The 17581-nt window shown below is 54.7% G+C and overlaps 1 protein-coding gene across 11 annotated transcripts in view; it reads right to left on the reverse strand.

Moving 5' to 3' along the window:
• Elfn2 (extracellular leucine rich repeat and fibronectin type III domain containing 2) overlaps positions 1-17313 on the reverse strand; it is a 49425-nt gene extending 32112 nt beyond the window's left edge. For 3 of the 11 annotated variants that reach the window (XM_041671984.1, XM_041671979.1, XM_041671982.1), the window contains exon 1: positions 16783-17313. The gene's annotated coding sequence lies outside the window, so the exon portion shown is untranslated. Of the gene's footprint in view, positions 1-3578; positions 3675-4185; positions 4314-9090; positions 9222-11157; positions 11181-16361; positions 16566-16782 lie in introns of those variants that run through there. The other 8 variants (XM_041671987.1, XM_041671978.1, XM_041671980.1 and 5 more) reach the window with 6 other exon arrangements.
• Positions 17314-17581: the final 268 nt, after the last annotated feature.

Genomic DNA, 17581 nt, shown 5'->3' on the forward strand with positions numbered 1-17581 from the left:
AGCCCTACTAAAGGACCACTGTTACCCCATTTTACACATGGGGAAACTCAGGCTCCACTAAGTTGGTAAATGGTAAGCTAAGGACTCAAACACAACCTGGTTGCAAGCAGCCATTCCCACCCATGGTAGGGCCTTCTTCCCAGACATTTAAAGCTTGGGTCATGGCCTGGGCTGGCCTCTCAGCTCTCAAGATCACCAAGAGTACTTAGAACAGAAGGTGGTTAGGCAGCAGCTGGAGATTTAGGTTGTTAAAATCCTAATTCCACCATTCATTCATTCACTGTGTGGTGATGGGCAGGATCCTTAACCTCTCTGTGCCTTGGCTTCCCCTCCTATAAAGTAGGGCTATAATAGTATCTATTTTGTTGGGATATTGAAGGCTTAATGAACACCTGGGACCTTCTTAGATTAGCGCCTGGCACAGGTATTATTGAAGAGGTTTTATTCTTTTTTTATTTTTTTAAAGATTCATTCAATTATTATGTATACAGTATTCTCAGTACTCTGCCTGCAGGCCAGAAGAGGGCACCAGATCTCATTACAGATGGTTGTGAGCCACCATGTGGTTGCTGGGAATTGAACTCAGGACCTTTGGAAGAGTAGGCAGTGCTCTTAACCACTGAGCCATCTCTCCAGCCCTGAAGAGGTTTTAATAATAATAGATCCCCTCTGACTCTTGGGTGACCCGAGGACTGGGTCCCACAGGGGGTGAGAGCCAGTGTGACAACTCAAATCCTGGCTCTGGCTTCCCTGCCCAGAGCAAATTCCCAGGAACCCACCCATTCAGACCCCAAGAAGAAAGGAAAACCTAAGGACAGTTGTGGTAGACAAGGCAGGGAACAGCATGGGGCTAAAGTCCCTAGACCCTCTCCAGCCTCCTGCACTCCCTCCTCTGGGACTGTCACTTACCTTCCCTAATCCCACCTCAACTGTGGAAGACCACAACACATTTCTAGGCACACCCTGTCGCCACCACACAAAAGCTCCCCTGGGCACCCATGAGCCTATGTCAGGCAGGCAGGGACTGCGAGGGACATCCAGCACTCGGGAGCTCTCCGCTTCTACGCTGTTACCCTTCTGCAGAAGCAGACAGGTTGAAACCCCATCTAGAATGGGCTCCTGCATATGCTCAGCCAAAAGGTACCAGGGAGCCCAGATGCCCACACTCAGACCTGGAAGCCAATCTCCACAAACCACCACCTTGGTCTCAGGGTGCACCCAGGAAGCCTGCTCTATGAAGGAAGCAATGCCTGGCTACCTGCTGCAGAGAGAGAAACAGGCCCACGAAAGTTGGGGGTGCGGAAGCTCTTGCTATGCCTGAGGGGAACAGGAACCCTGCCAGACTCGCTGTGCAGGTACCCAGCCAGCTTTGTGGTGTGTCGCAGCCAGAAAAAAGGCTGTTGTGCACGTGTTTGGAGGGACTGAAGACAGGTGGGTCTTGGGGACAGCAGCCTGGTCCTTTCTATTCACATTCCATGAGCAGGTGTCAACCCTTAAACGGGGTTGTAAACCCATACATTCTTTGGTCAGGATACCCTCCAACCCAAGCCTGCCCCATGACAAAACTGCCCAGGCCACACTTGCATCACAGATCAACCCAGCTCCCTCCAGGCCAAGAGCCAGAGAGAAGGCTGTGGGGCCCAGAGGGGCTGAGGCAGAGAGCTGGAGACCAGATATAGCAGGAAGGAGAACCCAGGAGAAAAGTTCTGCTCAGGCCCCCGTAGCCCAGCTCAGAAACTGCTCAAGGCCTCTTCCATCACCAAATCAGAAAGGGGAGAAGCAGGCAGTCACAGGGAATGGCAGGTGAGTGTCCAGCTTGTGCCCAGCGGACAAAGCAGAGGTCATCAGTCCAAACAACACTAATCCCCTTTACAAGTGGAGAAACTGAGGCTGGGAGCTTGATCTTCTCTGAGCCACAGAGGGGCACAAAGCTAGAACAGACCCCCACATGTCTATTCCAAAGGCAGAACCTTTGTAGGCCCTGTTCCAAAGGCAGTGAGGCGGGTGGGAGGAGCTACAGAGGCAGACGTGCCCGCCCACATTTCCCGGCCCTGGCCACCAGAGACTATGCCCATCTCCAACAACCTCAGAGCCTTACTTACCCCCCGCAACAGGAATCTGGGTACAGAGCTGGCATTCGGGAGGACTTATTGGGTCAGGGGTGGGGCTGGGCACTGAAGAGCATCCCCTCGGGCTAGCGAGGAACGGAACCGGGCAGCCTGCTACGGGTAGAACAGGAAATTGACTTGTGGGCCCACGTGCTTAACTCCTCCTGCATCATCGCACGTCATAGCACAGGAGTTTCTCAGCTCTAATCTGTCACCCCTGCCAGCCCTCCTGAGTGTCTGGCAGGACAGAAAAGGCTCACCCGTGGCGGCTCTGCTTGTATCCGGGGCTCCAGAGCCATCATCTCTCATCTACTGTCAATCATCTGCGATGGGGCTGTTCCGGGAGAGCTCTGCCTCCCCACCCAATCCCCAAAGCTCAGCCCTTGGGTAAGAGGGGAAGGTCCATGTCTACCCATTCACTTCAGCCCCTGTTCTCAAGGGCAGGAGCTGGGTCTCATGTTGAGGTCCAGAGACACTGGGGCTAGCCAGGGTCACACCACAAGGTGGAAGAGGAGGCCTACAGTCCCTCCCCACTCTCTCGATGCCTATGCTTATTAAAGCAGAATTAACTGGGCTGTGACTCAGTGTGGCCACCAGGTGGGTGGGAGGGTAGAGCTGCAGCAGCTTCTAGAAGCCGCCAGATGCAGGCCCTGGCAGCCCTGTGGACCGTGTGTGTGTGTGTGTGTGTGTGTGTGTGTGTGTGTATGTGTGTGGTCTCCCTCCAACTCTACCTCTGTTTATCCCATCCAGGGCAAGTCAGGCCCCCATTTCCCAGATGAGCAAACTAAGGCATGTGACATCTCTAAAGTGGACCTAATGTATGGTGTCTTATTCCTAATGCAGAAAATCTACCCATGGCCTTTCTTACACCACCCCTTCCGGTCCCTAGGGCCCACTTCTTGCAAGGAATCTTCCCAGAATCCAGCAAGCCTACAGGCAAGGGGGCCAGCCTCTCCTACACACAGAGAGCGGCCTAGCTCAGAACACCCCCAGCACCTCCGCCTTCAGACTAGGGATCCTAGAAGAGGAAGCCCTACCCCCTCACACTGGGAACTCCCTTTCCTCAGACGAGAAAGCCAGAGTGGGACGCCCACCTCTTGCCTGGGCCCTCTGTGCACATGGCCCCCTCCTTGAGTGCAGTATGCCACACCCAGTTCCCTCGTCTCTCGGCCTCCCTACTGGCATTCCTCCAGGCCAGGCCAGTACCAGGCAGGCCACCCTCCTTGCCAGGCCCCATCCATGAATCCCACCTCTGTTGGGTACCACAGACCCCCCTTTCTCCTCCCCAAACAAATGGGGTCTTGAGCAAGACACTAGGATGCTGCACACAAGGCCAGATCTATTCCCTGCCCAGCGTGGCTGCCAGTGGGGTGGGCAGCCAAGCCAGGGAGCCATCTGTCTATCTCAGCACCCCTTGTCCGGCTCTAAAATGGGGCTAGATGCTCAACAACCCATACTAACAGCACTAACCTCATATCCCATGGCCCAGGTGAGCAGGATAGACCTCTCCTTGGCCCAGGTGAGCAGGATAGACTTCTCCTTGGCCCAGGTGAGCAGGATAGACTTCTCCATGGCCTAGGTGAGCAGGAAAGGCCTTTCCCATACCTGGGTTGTTCTCTCCTCTTCCTATAGAAGCTCTGAGCATTGTTCAACTCCATGCCCTAGTAAAGAAGTGCTCAGACCTCAGTGGCTCAGATGCTTCCCCTGTGCTGTTTGGGATGTGATAGCCATGGGAGGGACTCAGGGGAAGGTCCCTGGCATGCAGCAGCAGCTCAGTTAAACCAGCCTCCTACTGGACGATGGTGGTCTGCACACCTTTAATCCCAGCACTCAGGAGGCAGAGGCAGATGGATCTCTACAAGTTCCAGGACAGCCAGGGATGCACAGAGAAACCATGTCTCAGAAGACAAAACAATAATAATTAAAACAAAATAAACCCGCCTCCTTCTTTCTCTTCTTTAAAATTCTCTCACCTCCTCCCCATCATGACGTGATGAGGTGCAACTGAGCACAAGCTGGCAGGGGAGAGTGTGGCCTGTCCCGTACACTTACAATGTCCCTTTTCAGAAATCAACACCTTAGGCTGGGGGAATAGTTCATCTGGTAACATGCTTGCTGCCGGAGGATCTGCATTCAATGCCCAGAACCCTCCCAAAAAGCCAAGCATGGTGACTCTGGCTTATGATTTCGGGGCTGGGAATGAGGAGACAGGCAGATCTCTGGGGCTCCTTTCTGTCTAACCTAGTTGAAGTAGTGGGACTCCAGGTACAAGTGAGAGAACCCTTCTAAAAACCAAGGTGGATGGTACCTGAGGAATGATACAAGATATTGCCTTCTGGCACCCGCATGTGCACACGCATGCTCTCTCTCTCTCTCTCTCTCTCTCTCACACACACACACACACACACACACACACACACACACACGTGCACACACAAGAAATCAAAGCTTCAGTTCCATGCAAGCTAACTGTGAAGGCGGCTAGACTGGGTGGCTCACAGATACTATCTTTTCGCTTTGGGAAGGTGGTCTCATAGCCAAACCTGCACATTAAAGATTAAAGCCAAAAGTAGTTGTGCCCTGAAGATTTTGAGAGAGGATTCCCATTTTACAGTCACATAGGCTGAGGGCACAGAATGGTTCCATAATTTGCCTACAGTCACCCAGCTAATGGACTGCTGACTTGACTGCTTTTGACTGTTCCAATTGCTACCACCAACTCTCCCTCTCGTCTTAAGCCTTCTTCATCCAAGAGCTTTCTGTGATCTTACCTCTGGAGCTTGGATCAAGTCCTAACCCTGGGACATAAAGGTTCTCAGCAAGACTCTGCTGCAGTGTAGCAGACAAAAGCCCATCAGCCCAGGGCTCAAACACAGGACCCGTCACCAACTGCCCAGGCCCAGTCAGCGTCACTCCTGCCCTGTGTAAAATGGGATTGGAAAGCCTGAGCTGCCTTCCCATGTGTTCATCACACAGTTAATGGTGTTCTGTGTGCCAGATCCCCCACAGGCCCTGGGACAGGGCAGTAACTTGTTCTGGGGAGTCCATACACCACAGGGTTAGGAGGTCTGAGAGTAAACAGATAAATAAAAAGGTACCAAAGGGTACTGGAGAGATGGCTCAGTGGCTAAGAGCACTGGCTGCTCTTCCTAGAGGACCCAGGTTCAATTCTAAGTACCCACATGGCAGCTCACAACTTTCTATAACTCCAGTTACAGGAGACACCCTAACGTGGACATACATGTGGGCAAAATACTAATGGACATAAAATAAGAATAAATAAATAATTTTTTAAGAAAAAAAGGTATCAAAGCTGGGCAGCACACACCCATGACCCCAGTACTGAGGAGATGATGGCAGGGGGATTTGGAGTTCAAGGTCATCCTCACCTTCATGGTAAACCTGAACTACACAAGACCCTACCACAGTCAGTGTCTCAGGCTAGAGAGACAACTCAGAGGGAGACATTTGCCTCCAAGCAGGAAGACATAAGTTCAACCCCCAGGACATACATTTCTTTAAAATTTCAGATTAAAAGGTGCTTAATTGCAATCTCACTGCTATTGAAGTAAAGATAGATGGAGCCTGGACTTCATGAGCCAGCCGGTTTAGCCTACATGGTGAGCTCTAGGCCAGTGAGAGACCACGTCTTGAAAGAAAGAGGAAGGAAAGAAGGAAGGAAGGAAGGAAGGAAGGAAGGAAAGAAGGAGGGAAGGAGGAAGGGAGGGAGGAAGAGAGAGAGGGAGGGGGAAGGAAGGAGGGGGAGGGAAGGAGAAGGAAGGGAAATGAAATTGAACAGTGTCTGAGAAATGACAACCAGGGATATCCTCTGTTCTCCACACATATGCCCACACCAGAACACACATGTGTGCAGTGCGCATGCACACACACACACACACACACACACACACACACAAACAGGCACATTCACACACACAAAAAAAAAAGACAAATTAATAGGCACTAGAGGGATGAGTCCGCAGTTGGGTACTAGCTGCCCTTCCAAAGAAGCAGGGATTAATTCTCAGCACCACCAATTATCGATGGTGGCTCACAACCATCTATAATTCCAGTTCCAAGTGATTCAACGCCCCCTTCTGGCCTCCTCAGGCATCAGGCACACATATGGTACACATACATACATGCAGACATACACATGTAATAAGGACTTTAAAAAATAAAAAAGCGCCAGACGGTGGTGGCGCACTCCTTTAATCCCAGCACTTGGGAAGCAGAGGCAGGCAGATCTCTGTGAGTTCAAGGCCAGCCTGGTCTACAAGAGCTAGTTCCAGGACAGGCTCCAAAGCTACAGAGAAACCCTGTCTCGAAAAAAAGAAAGAAAGAAAGAAAGAAAGAAAGAAAGAAAGAAAGAAAGAAAAATAAAAAAGCACTATTAGTTGTGATCAAAGCCATGAGTAGAAAGAGAGTGAGGAGGTTCAGAGAGACAAACCGGGCTGTAGGGAGACCTTTCCCAAAGAAGTGACAACTGGAATAGCCAGCCAGGAAGCAGCAATGACAAAAGGACCAGCCATTAAAGTCCAGGAATGAGATGAGACTCAGAACCCAGAGACATGGGACAGTAGGTGCTCAACACCCAGGAGCTAGGTCACCGGCCCCATCAGTTGGGAATGTCTTCCTTGTACCCTAGTTCATTTAAAGTTCTCCACATTGCACTATCCTGGCTCCTGTTTTACAGGCAAGAAAACTGCAGCTCCCAAAATCCTATAGAGGGGGACCATGTGAGCCTGACTGTCTCCAGCTCTGGGCTCCTGCAGGTCCCCCTGCCCACCTCACATCTGCTGAACCCTGTCTGGTATTGTGCCCAGCTAAAGTCGAGGGGTGCTTTGACCTCTTAAAACCAGCTAAGGTCACCCACAATAGTCCTCTGTCCCCTCCCCCAGGCAATGCAAAGAAGGCTGAAAGGGTGAGAAGGTAAGGGGCAAGGGACTCTTCACTGTCGAGGTCACCCTTCTAGACCAGAGCCTGAACCAAGATCCTTGTTCCTTGAAGACAGTCATCTTGCCTGTTCCTCAAGTATGTTCAGTGTTGCCTTTAGTACCCCCTCGCAGTCCCTTACCTTAGTACCCTGTGGTGCCACAAAAGTAGACAGGATAGACATTCCTTAAGTGAGTTAGGTGGGCAGTGCCCCAGGCCATGACTGGTTTAGAAGTCTAAGAACACAGAACCCCAAGAAGGAAGGCAGAAAACAGGGATTTGGGCAATAGCTGGGACCCCTTGGGGACAGTGCACATGAAGCAGGCAGCAGAAGACCCGATTGCAGAGCCTACAAACACACAGAGTTCCATGCTGATTGGCCACCAAGAAACCTTGCTCCCATTCCTAGAGAACTGGGGAAAAGGGACACAAGGAGGCAGATCTCTAGGGACAAGACAACTGGCCTCCTACGAATAGCAGGAAATCACATTGAAGTCACCTTTAAGAGGACAGTAATGGTGTCACCTGCTGTGAGTCAGCTATGACCCAGAAACATGCTAGGTATCCATGTCGTGTCTCAAACACAGCCACCCTGGGAGACAGAAACCTCTTTCCCATTGTACAGAGCAGGAAACCAAGGCACAGAGTCACAGGACTCAAACCCAGAAGTTCAGCATTTTTCTCAACTACTTCCTGTTATTATTTCAAGAAAATGTTGCTTTCAGGGAATTCCAGGGAGTGGGAGAGACAAAGGCAGATTCCTCAGGGAAAGAGGGTGCTAGAAAACTGGGTGTTCAGCAGCCAGGGGCCTGGACTTCTTGGGTGACCTCAGACAATGAACTGCCTCAGCTCGGACCTCAAAGGCAGAAATAATGCCAGATGCCCAGAGCACTGCACTGGATTGGCGGGTCTCCAGTATGCACAGGAACAAGAAATGAACATGTGTCCAGATGGGGACCTGGAAGAGAAAAGGCCCTGAGGGGAAAGGGTTAAGAGAGTCCCAGACAGACCATGGTCCCCTCAGAAAACAAAAGAAAGCTTTGAAAGGGCAGTAGAAGGGACAAGAAGCTCAGGCCTACCCACGGGAAAGCACCCTCCCCCCAAAAAAAACATCCATTTCACCCCATAACAACAACGTTGAGTTCCCTGAAGCCTCCTCCCTGCTACCCTCCACCACATCTTCCCTCTGCAGAAGCCCCTTCTGGGACCTGCACATCTCAGTAGCCTCGGCCCTCCACGTGGAGACCACCACACCTTAGAGACAGCATCTCTCTCTGCTTAGCAACCACCAACACTGAGCCCAGCCAACCAGCCTCCTCACTGTCTCCTCCTCTCTCCATGGAGACCACAATGCCACAGCAACTGCCATCACTCAGCGCCCGCCCGCTTGCCTGGACAACAGCTCCCTCCACGTGGCCACCACCAACACAGTCTTGCTGACAGTGACAGCCTCTCCTCTCTGGGGCAGCCACCAACCATAGCTCGACTGGAACAGTGCCGGCTGCCTGCCTGCCTGCCTGCAGGCTCCTGGAGTCGGGCTGCTCTCCCTGCCACCTCTAAAATTCAATGACGGGGGATCAGACCCCACATGCATACAGGAAGCATCTTCTGCAGTCAGCTCTCACCTAGACCCTCCATAAGCCTGCTCTTTGGTAAAAAGCCCCCATTGGAGGGAAACAGGGCCGTGTTTTCCCAGGCTGGCCCCCCACTCCTAGCAAATGTAGACATCCCCTGTACAGGCCAGGGAGTGTCAGCCTCTAAGCTAGGCAAAGAGGATGGAAGTGGGGGTTTCCTTCTCACCCACAGTGAAGGACTGTCCCAGCCCCCAACAGCCTGCCACTTTGCCAGGAGCCTCTGAGGCCTTAGGGAAAGGGAGCCAGGAAGAGGCAAGGTTGGGGTGCCCATGGCTGGGGGCAGGGCCTGGGACTGGCAGGAAGGGACCTCAGCAGGCTGAAGCTGGGCTACATCACAGGTTTGCAAGGCCAGGTCATATGAGCTGTGCTCACAAACAGCCACACACTCACAGTCATAAGGACCCTGTCCTTACCAGATGTCTGCCGGCAAAGGGGGCCCCTGCAGCCAGTGAGGCTTTGTCCCTGACCCGGGTCTCAAGGAGGTCCCCTAGGCAGCCCCAGCAGCAGCGGTGGCAATAGGGTCTTGGGTCCTGGCCCAGTGCAGCAGCAGCTCCTCAGTCCTCTGCTCTGCCAGGAGGCGAGGGGGAGAGAAGGAGGGAGGAGAGGAGGAAGAGAGGGAGGGGACAGCAGGAGGAGGGAGGAGGGAAAATGCTGAAGTCTTGAAGGGTACACTCACTTCTTTCTTAGGTTTCCCATGGCAACAGCATATACCACAAATGATATCAGTGTGAGAGAGAAGAGGCCGAGGGAAGGGAGGGGTGGAGGGAAAGGGAGAGAGATGGAGACAGATCTAGAGACAGAGATGGAGGAAGGTGGTGTCTGAGACACGGGGAGAGACAGAGATAGAGAGATGCGGAGAGAGACAGATGAGGAGAGAGATGGAGAGAGGCGGGGAGGGAAAGGGAGTGGGGAGGATGGGGAGAGGAGAAAGAGATGAAGAGAGATGAGGAGAGATGGGTGAGATAGTAAGATAAAGAGAGAAGTCAGAGATGAGATGAGAAAGATGAAGGGATGAAGACAAGAGACATATGGGAAGAGATGGCAAGAGACAGAGATAGAGGCATGGGGAGAGAGATGGAGAGATACTGAGAAATCGCACGGAAGACAGGAAAGGGGGCGAGAGCAGGGACAAGAGATGGGGGATTAAAGATGGATCATATGGCAAACCGGTTAGAGACAGAAGTAGAAAGAGTGCCAGTGGGGGGGAAGCACCGGAGGGGAAGGGCCTCGAAACACAGAAGGCGGGCTGGGGACTCCCCAAGGCATACCACGGGGTTCAGGGATGTAGCCAGAGTCCAGGAGCCCCCAGACATTTTCGAAGCCCTATGGCAGAAGAGTGATCAACAGATGGGAAGATTTTCTGAGAACAGAGGGTCTCCAACTCTGCTGCTCAATTCCTGACTCCCGATAGGCACCCGAGTCTGAATGGACCTCTCAAATCCCCTCATCCACAGTTGCGGCCGCACACTGGACATACTCACCTAATGCCCACTGCCCACACATCCAGCCTTCACCTCATCTCAGTGCCCACCTGTGTCTCCTTCCTGTCAGCCATCCAAATCACCAGCAATGCCTAGCCCCTCTCATGGACTGCAGCCAGTAAGGACAAGCCCCCTGACCCTGCATGCCCCCTCTCATTCAGAACTTCACATGACTGACACACACCCTTTGCCCAGTCCTGCCCTGCCAGCCTCTCACCACAGGCTGACATACCTGTCTGCCCCTCACCTGCACAAACATACTTGGGACAGGGATGACGGAGGCCAAGCTCAGTCTCCAAATGTATACACACGTGCTGTGCACACACACGGGCCCCTCGCCTGTCTGGTCCTACATCCTCCATCAGCCCAGATGGCACTCCCAGACCTCCCCCGCAGGCAGGGGCTCACACCCCACCCCGTCGCCAGTGCCATTCACAAACATATGTAGACCCACCCAGCACTGGCAGCCAGCGCACCCAGAACATAAACACTGAGGCCCTGCCTGCCTGGGTTCCTTCACCCCCACCCAGAGGCAGGAAGGGTGAGCAAGACTGGGGGTTTACAGAAAGGCTCCCAGTCCTAGCGGAGAGCCCACTGAGACCCTTGGCCAGCAGGGCTGCATCCCATGGAACACACTCTAGACACACACCCACACAGTGCACCCAGACAGAACCAACACGCCCACAGAGCCTGGACTGGGGGGGAGGGGGCTATATAGGCACAAGTCCTAACACACAGCCCCACAGCTGTGTCAACACTCCCGGGAACACTGCAGAGACACACATCAGCACACCCACAGACACACACACTAGCCCCCTACTGTGGACTGCTCGCACATTCAAACTTGCCAAAGGCACCCAGACAAACACGCCCCCGTACACAGGACACCCTACAGAGTTTCACACGCCAACACATACATGTCCGCAAGCCTGCCTACACACGGAACCCCTCCCAGGCACAGGGACCAAAGCACTCCTGCCACCCAACCCCAGGACTCACGACCATGCCTGCACCCTCTGCAGTGCTCCCAGGGTATGCGCATTGGATCCCAGTCTGACTAGGGCACGCTCCTGCCCCACCACCTTGCGGGCCTCACTGTGTCCCCACCCCCACTCCGACCCGCCCCCGCCGGCTGCTATCCATCCTGCGCACCGAACCGAGCCCAGAGCCCGTGAAATTGGCTGCGAGAGCGTCAGCGGCTGCGGCTGCAAATTCTAAGCACAGGGAAGTAAGGCGGAAAGCGGCGGCCGAATCGGGGGCGGGCGACGCCAGGCGGGGACGAGAAGCCGCAGGATGTGTCTGGGGCGGCGGCGACCCGTGAGACCAGCCCGGGCCCATAGAATACGTGCCTCCTCTGGGATGCCTTCCTGGCTCAGCACCCTCCGATGCGCAGCCTCAGGCCCAGCTCCGTGGAGGAACTGGTACTCTGTCCAAGGTGCTGGGCAGTTCCTCTCCAGCTCTTTGCCTCTGAGACCTAGCCTTACCAGCTGTGCTCACCTCTAATCGGGACTGCAGACTGTCTCCTCTTGATCATCTGTGCCAAGGAGTGCTACCAAGTGGCATCTAGGGGCTGTGTAAGGGGCTCTCAGAATCCATGTAGGATAGCAACCAAAGCACGCTAAAGATCGCCGGTCCATATCCACCTGCGTCACATGTGGCAGGGTTCTGCTCTTAGTTCAGGTCCCTCAGGAAGACCAGGATAGCCTTTCTGCCTCCTCATAGTGTGGGAATAGTCTCAGAAACCCGAAGGAACATGTAACATACTCCCCATACACTTCACTGTCATCCAACCACAAACATGAATGAGTTGATCATCAAGGAAAGTGTTGAAGTGAGGTTCCTGAACCCTCACCCTACCCCATGTGAACTGAACTCACACCAAGCATTCAAAACTTGCATTTTAACAGGCCCGAGAGATCTGCATGCTCCAAACCACATGGATTATGCATGACTCCCGGCTTCCCTGCCTCCATGGCCCTGGCCTACACTGCTCTCTCCACCTGGCCGAGCCCCCAGCTTCCACCACCAGACGTCGGCAGCCAAAATTAAACAAGCAAAAGAGTCTCTCATGCCTCTCTGGCATAGAGCAGGTGCTGGCTCAAGGGAGTTCCATGTTGCCCAGAACAGAAGGCAACCCAGCCTCCCCCAGCCAGCAAGGGACTGCACAACACCTTCCCCCAGCCTGCAGCTCCAGCCCTTCCTGATCAGAAGACTCACTAATGAAGACTGCCTGTCAAGCAAGACCTACTGTGTGCCAGAGGCTTAGACCTCGTCTCCAGAGGCGCTTGTCTGAGCCCTGGGGCCTGCTGCTCTCCCTGGGTGAACAGTGCACAGATGTGTGCACTGTCTGAATGAGAACAACATCAACCATCCTCAGAGAGATGAAAGCAATGTGAGTTTGATGAGTGTTTTCTGAGAACCTACGGAGTTTGGCAGGCAGTGGGAGACAGACAGCAAATAAGCAAGCCTGTGAAATCCCTCCCAGGTGGTGAAAAGGGCAGAGAGGACAGGCAAATGGGCCCCACATCTGTGTCTCCAAGTACCCACGAAGACTGTAGTGGGAAAGAGAAAACAGTCAAGAGGGAAACTGAGTCAAGTCTGAGTCTTGGAGCTGGCTTAGAACAGACAGACCAGCAACCCTTGGGAGTCACTTCCCACATCCCCTAGAGAGAGGGGGTGACAGGGAGGATGTGCCTTACCCTCTCCCAGCTCACGACATAACCCTGGGGGGTAGAACGTAACTCCCAGACCCTTCTCCACTTCCTGAACTGGTTCCTGTGCAGTTCAGGGGATGAGAAGTACAGGCTGGAAAGGGCAGGATGTACACACACACACACACACACACACACCACCAAGTACCCACTAACACAATGCTGGAGACATCATAGAAGGCCAGAATCAGAGAACAGCCTTCAGGAATGACACAGGCCTGGGGTGGAGATAGAGAAAGAAATGTTGAAAGAGTTGAGACCTGGGGGCTGGCCCCACTGTCCCTACAACCATCACACAAGGTCCCTCCACCTACTGCTTCCCATACGGCCAGATCCCAGTGCCCATTTACAACTGAGTGCCACAAGGCCCAGAGAGGGCGCTAGTAACAGGCCAAGATGAAAGGACCCAGGCCCACTTGGCAAAGGTGTTTAGCAATGAATAGAACCTGGTTTCAGAGTCTACCTGTAAAGTTCCAGTCTGGATTCCACTGCTTTGTGGCCCTGAGCTGGTCTGCAATCTCCCTGTGTTCTGTCTGTGAAATGAGGAATAACAGTTGCTCTTACTACACAAGGATTCTGTGGGATGAAACAAGAGCCATAGATTATATCTACGAGTTATAGATTGTATCTCAAACCAGGGCCTAGGCAGGGGCTGGAGAGACCTTCACTGATAGACTTCTCTGAATTACCACTGTGTTGGTCAATGCTCTCTGAAGCCAACCCCTTCCTCTGGCCTGCCTAGGTGGCTCTCCAGTCCTCAGGGCCCCTCGAGGGCTTCCCCAGGAACTTTGTGCAAGGCTGGGCTGAAGGAAAGGGAGCTCTGTTATCCCAAGCCCAGACATGATGCCCAGGAACGGTGTCAGAGCCTCTGCCCTGGGTGTTCATTGAGCCAGGAGGAGGTTAATTTGATCAGGGATCAGCTGGGACAGCTGGAGGCAGACAACTGTGTTAGCCTTCTTAACTGTTCTCACCCAAGCAGCCTGATGGGTACGGAGTGTCAAACTTAGAAGCAGTGGACTTGGCTAGCACAGCGCAGGGGGAAGGGAGAGGTTTGGGGCAAGGGAAGGACCTGGACTCTAGAATCTTAGCAGAGGCAAGTGATGTGCAGGGCCCGACCTCACTTGTCAAATCCTAAGGTTAAGCAGTCAGTCCTTTCTACTTACAGAATGCCACACAACCAGGCAGAGGTGGTCCTAGCACTCCAATCTGCTTCTAGAACAGTACTGGGGTGACAAAGAGGCCATGTGGAGAAGAAAGCATAGGGTATCAAAGACCCTAGGCCCTCCCCACCAGAGAAGGATCAGCAGCTGGGTGTGCCTGTCTTTTTGCAAATCTGTGAAAGCCACAGGCAACCTCCACTATAGCCAGTAACCTTTCAACCCAGCTGCCACCCTGACTCACCTCACCCCCTGTGGCACAAAAGGTCCCCTTCCCTGCTGATCTGATGTGTCCCTGCAGCCACCCTGCAGAGGAAAGAATTCATTGACCTCAGTTTGCCTAAGCACAGCCCTGTGAGCAGCAGCCAGTAGTCCACCCATCTATGGGAAGGGAGCGAGGACCCCGGGAAAGAAAAGAATAAAATTCTTTGCAAAGTTCAAGCAGGAGTTGCCGGGGGTGGGTGGTGTCGGGGGAGAAGGGGGACTAGTCTAGGAAATGGAAGATAGAGTTGGCATGGTTGAGCTCCACCCCACTGCCAGGCACCAAAGGGCCCACTGTAGTTCCTGTGACCCTATCCTTCACCTCCAACCTCCTCCACAAGTGACAGGTGAAAGACCTGACAGGGAAGTGGGGAGAGACTGCCCAAATCCCAAAAGTCAAAAACTGGCCAACTGAGATTAGAACCCAAGGCCCCAGGCACCTTCAACATATGCCCATGCACCTACATGGACAAATGCAAACATGGGTGCCCACAGTGCCTGAGCTTCTGGGACAAGGCCAACACAGACCTGAGAGGCTCAGAGGCTAGCAAGTGGCATGGAGATCCTCCTGCCTCTGCCTCCTGAGAGCTGGGAGGGGTCTTAAGAAAAGGAAGATCACCGGGAAATGGGGGCTCCTTGAGAGAGACTGCTTCCTCTGAGGCTCCATCCCCTTCCTTTCTTCTTCCCCCTCCCAGGGGACAGGACTACACTCAGTCCCACATACACAGTGATATCAAATGCCCAGGCCCATGAGGGTAGCCCTCACACTGCTGTCCCAGTGACGTCACCCAGCCAGAAGCTGATGTCACAGCCCAAGGTTCTCACTGACATCACACACACTTCTTTCTCCCCAGTGTCTTCCTACTCTTCTTTTCCTGCTGAAGGGATATTGGTCCAGAGGTCCCCCTATTCACCATGTATAACAGTAGTGCCCATAGGTAGCTGAGACCGTGTGTTCCCCCAGTGTGCTTTCACCCACATACCAGACAACATGTACAGGCATGTGCAAGCTCACATGCCCTGCTGTGGATCTAGACATGACATGTCCCACAGGTGTCCACAGGCTACAGAAACAGCATGAGCCAAAGCAACACATACACATGCAAACATGCCCAGCCCCCACGGTGCAGCTCCTGGTGTTGAGATGCCCCTCCTCCCTCACTGAAGCCAACAGCCAGGGCTGCAGCTTCCACCACATTCCTCCAGGTACCGCCAGCAGCTGCCCCTTCCCCCCAGCTTCTCCTCCCACAGCCTGGCCTGCTGACAGTGACATCCGCAGCCGGACACAAGAGCACGCATGCACACAAACATGCATGAGCACTCAAACACCCAAACACACACACACAATCAGTTCAACACCTGTATCTCTCAACAACTCAACAAGGGATCAGTGCCTCTGCAGCAACTGCAAGGCAGGAAGAGTCCAGAGCCCTGGAAAGTGCCCTTAGTACCACATATCTCCAAAACTGACTGAGATTCCCAGCAATGTTCCCGGCTCATTCTCCTTGGTCATGCCTGACACACCGAGGCCTGGCAGCCTACATCCTCCATACAGTCTCCCCAAGTGCGCAGATTCACACACAGGGAGACATGCAGACACACACACATCCCAGTTCTCCAAACATTCTGAGGAGGCCCTGCTGGGCCACAGACTGTGTGTGTGTGTGTGTGTGTGTGTGTGTGTGGTGGGGGGGTCTATCCTGAGTCAATACACACCCCTTCCCACGTGCATATACCACCCCACCAGCCAACACACCCACCCTCTGCCCCCTCCTAGCCAGTTGCAGTCTGAACATACACACACACAAACACGCGAACACACACACACACATCATCCGGCAGTGGCGGGGCCCAGTCAGAGCTGCAGTATGTCGGTTTATGCTGGTGCCTCCAGGCTTGTCCCACACCAGCCCTTCTGAGGAAAAAATCCAGCCCCCTGCAAGGGTCCCCCCATGTACCTAACTCTGGTCCACCTACTAAATTCATAGTGCTCCCAAGGAGAAGGGGGACAAGCCGCACCCAGGCCCCCTCACCCTGAGCCAGCCACCTAGCCGCCCCGTCAACCCCCCCTTACCAGTGAGAAAATGAATTCCTTGACCCGCCAGGACTCAGTGAAAGGGAGATCAGAGCCTCTGATTTGCCAAAATGGGGGCCAGAGAGGTGCGGTGTGGCACTGGCCAGCAAAACCATCTTCCATCAAGCTTCTGCACCACCACTCCGAAAATGCTCACCTCGACGCTGGTCCTCCCTGCCCTCTCACCACGCCTCCGCCCAGCCTCACCCCCACCACCTCATGCAGGGTGGTCCCCTGGGGGTCTCACAGGGATCCCCAGACCAGGAGGAACCCGGAGTGACTCTCCCTGGCTCATCCTCCCCTCCCGAGTCCCTTTTCAAGCCCCACCCCCGCTGGCGGCCAGGGCGCTCTCAGCTCAGCCCGAATTCCCGGGGTCTCCGCCAGCCTTGGGCAGCTCTCGGATCTAGAGGAATTCACTTACCTCCAGTCCCGGCTGGGATCCGAGCAGGATGCCACCGCCTCCGGGCAGCGGCTGCTGCGGGGCCTGCGCCGGAGAGCGAGCGTGAGCGCGGGTGCGAGTGTGCGCAGCGGCCGGCCGTGGCTCTGTGCGTGTCGTGTGTCTGTGGCGTGGCCCGGGCGTGTGTGTCTGTGAACGTGCGTGTGCGCGCAGACACTGCCACCCCCGCCTCCCGCCGCGCAGGGCTGCCGCCCGCAGAGGGCCCGGGCACGGGGCGGGGTGCCTCAGGGGCTGGAGATCACTGTGTCTGTCTGTCGGTCCGGCCCTTCAGCCGGCTCCCCGGCTCCCTTCACAGGCCTTTCTGCTGCAGACCCTCCAGCCCCTCCGCCGGCTGCTTCCACGACCACAAGCGCGCTCCCAGACACACGCCACCGGGCGGGGGCCGTGCTGGGCTCCGGCGCTGCTGCAGCTGTGGCGCCCTGTGAGGCGGAGGCACCGCGGACCGCCAAGCCCCGGGCACCCGCCGAGCGCGCCCCCCGGCCCCGCCCCGCCTCGGCACCTCGCACCCGGCTGTGTCTCGGTCCACCCCACCACCGCCTCCGCCAGCTCATTCAACAGCTGGAGGCAAAGTTGCCCCGGGTGCAGCGCCCATTAGAGGACAATCCCATCCTTGACCCTCCTCCCCCAGGTGCACCCCTTTCTGCCTGCGCCCTGATCTGGGGTCTCGTGCGTAACTGCTGGCGAGCCCTGTGGTGGGGCTTCTGCGTTCCCATTTTGCAGGCCGGACAGCAGAGTGCTTGCCCCAAGGTAACCCAGCGAGTTC

The sequence above is a fragment of the Microtus oregoni genome, unplaced genomic scaffold, assembly GCF_018167655.1.
Source record: "Microtus oregoni isolate MIOR12 unplaced genomic scaffold, Mior012 000022F_ref0000154, whole genome shotgun sequence".
Classification (NCBI taxonomy): Eukaryota; Metazoa; Chordata; class Mammalia; order Rodentia; family Cricetidae; genus Microtus; species Microtus oregoni.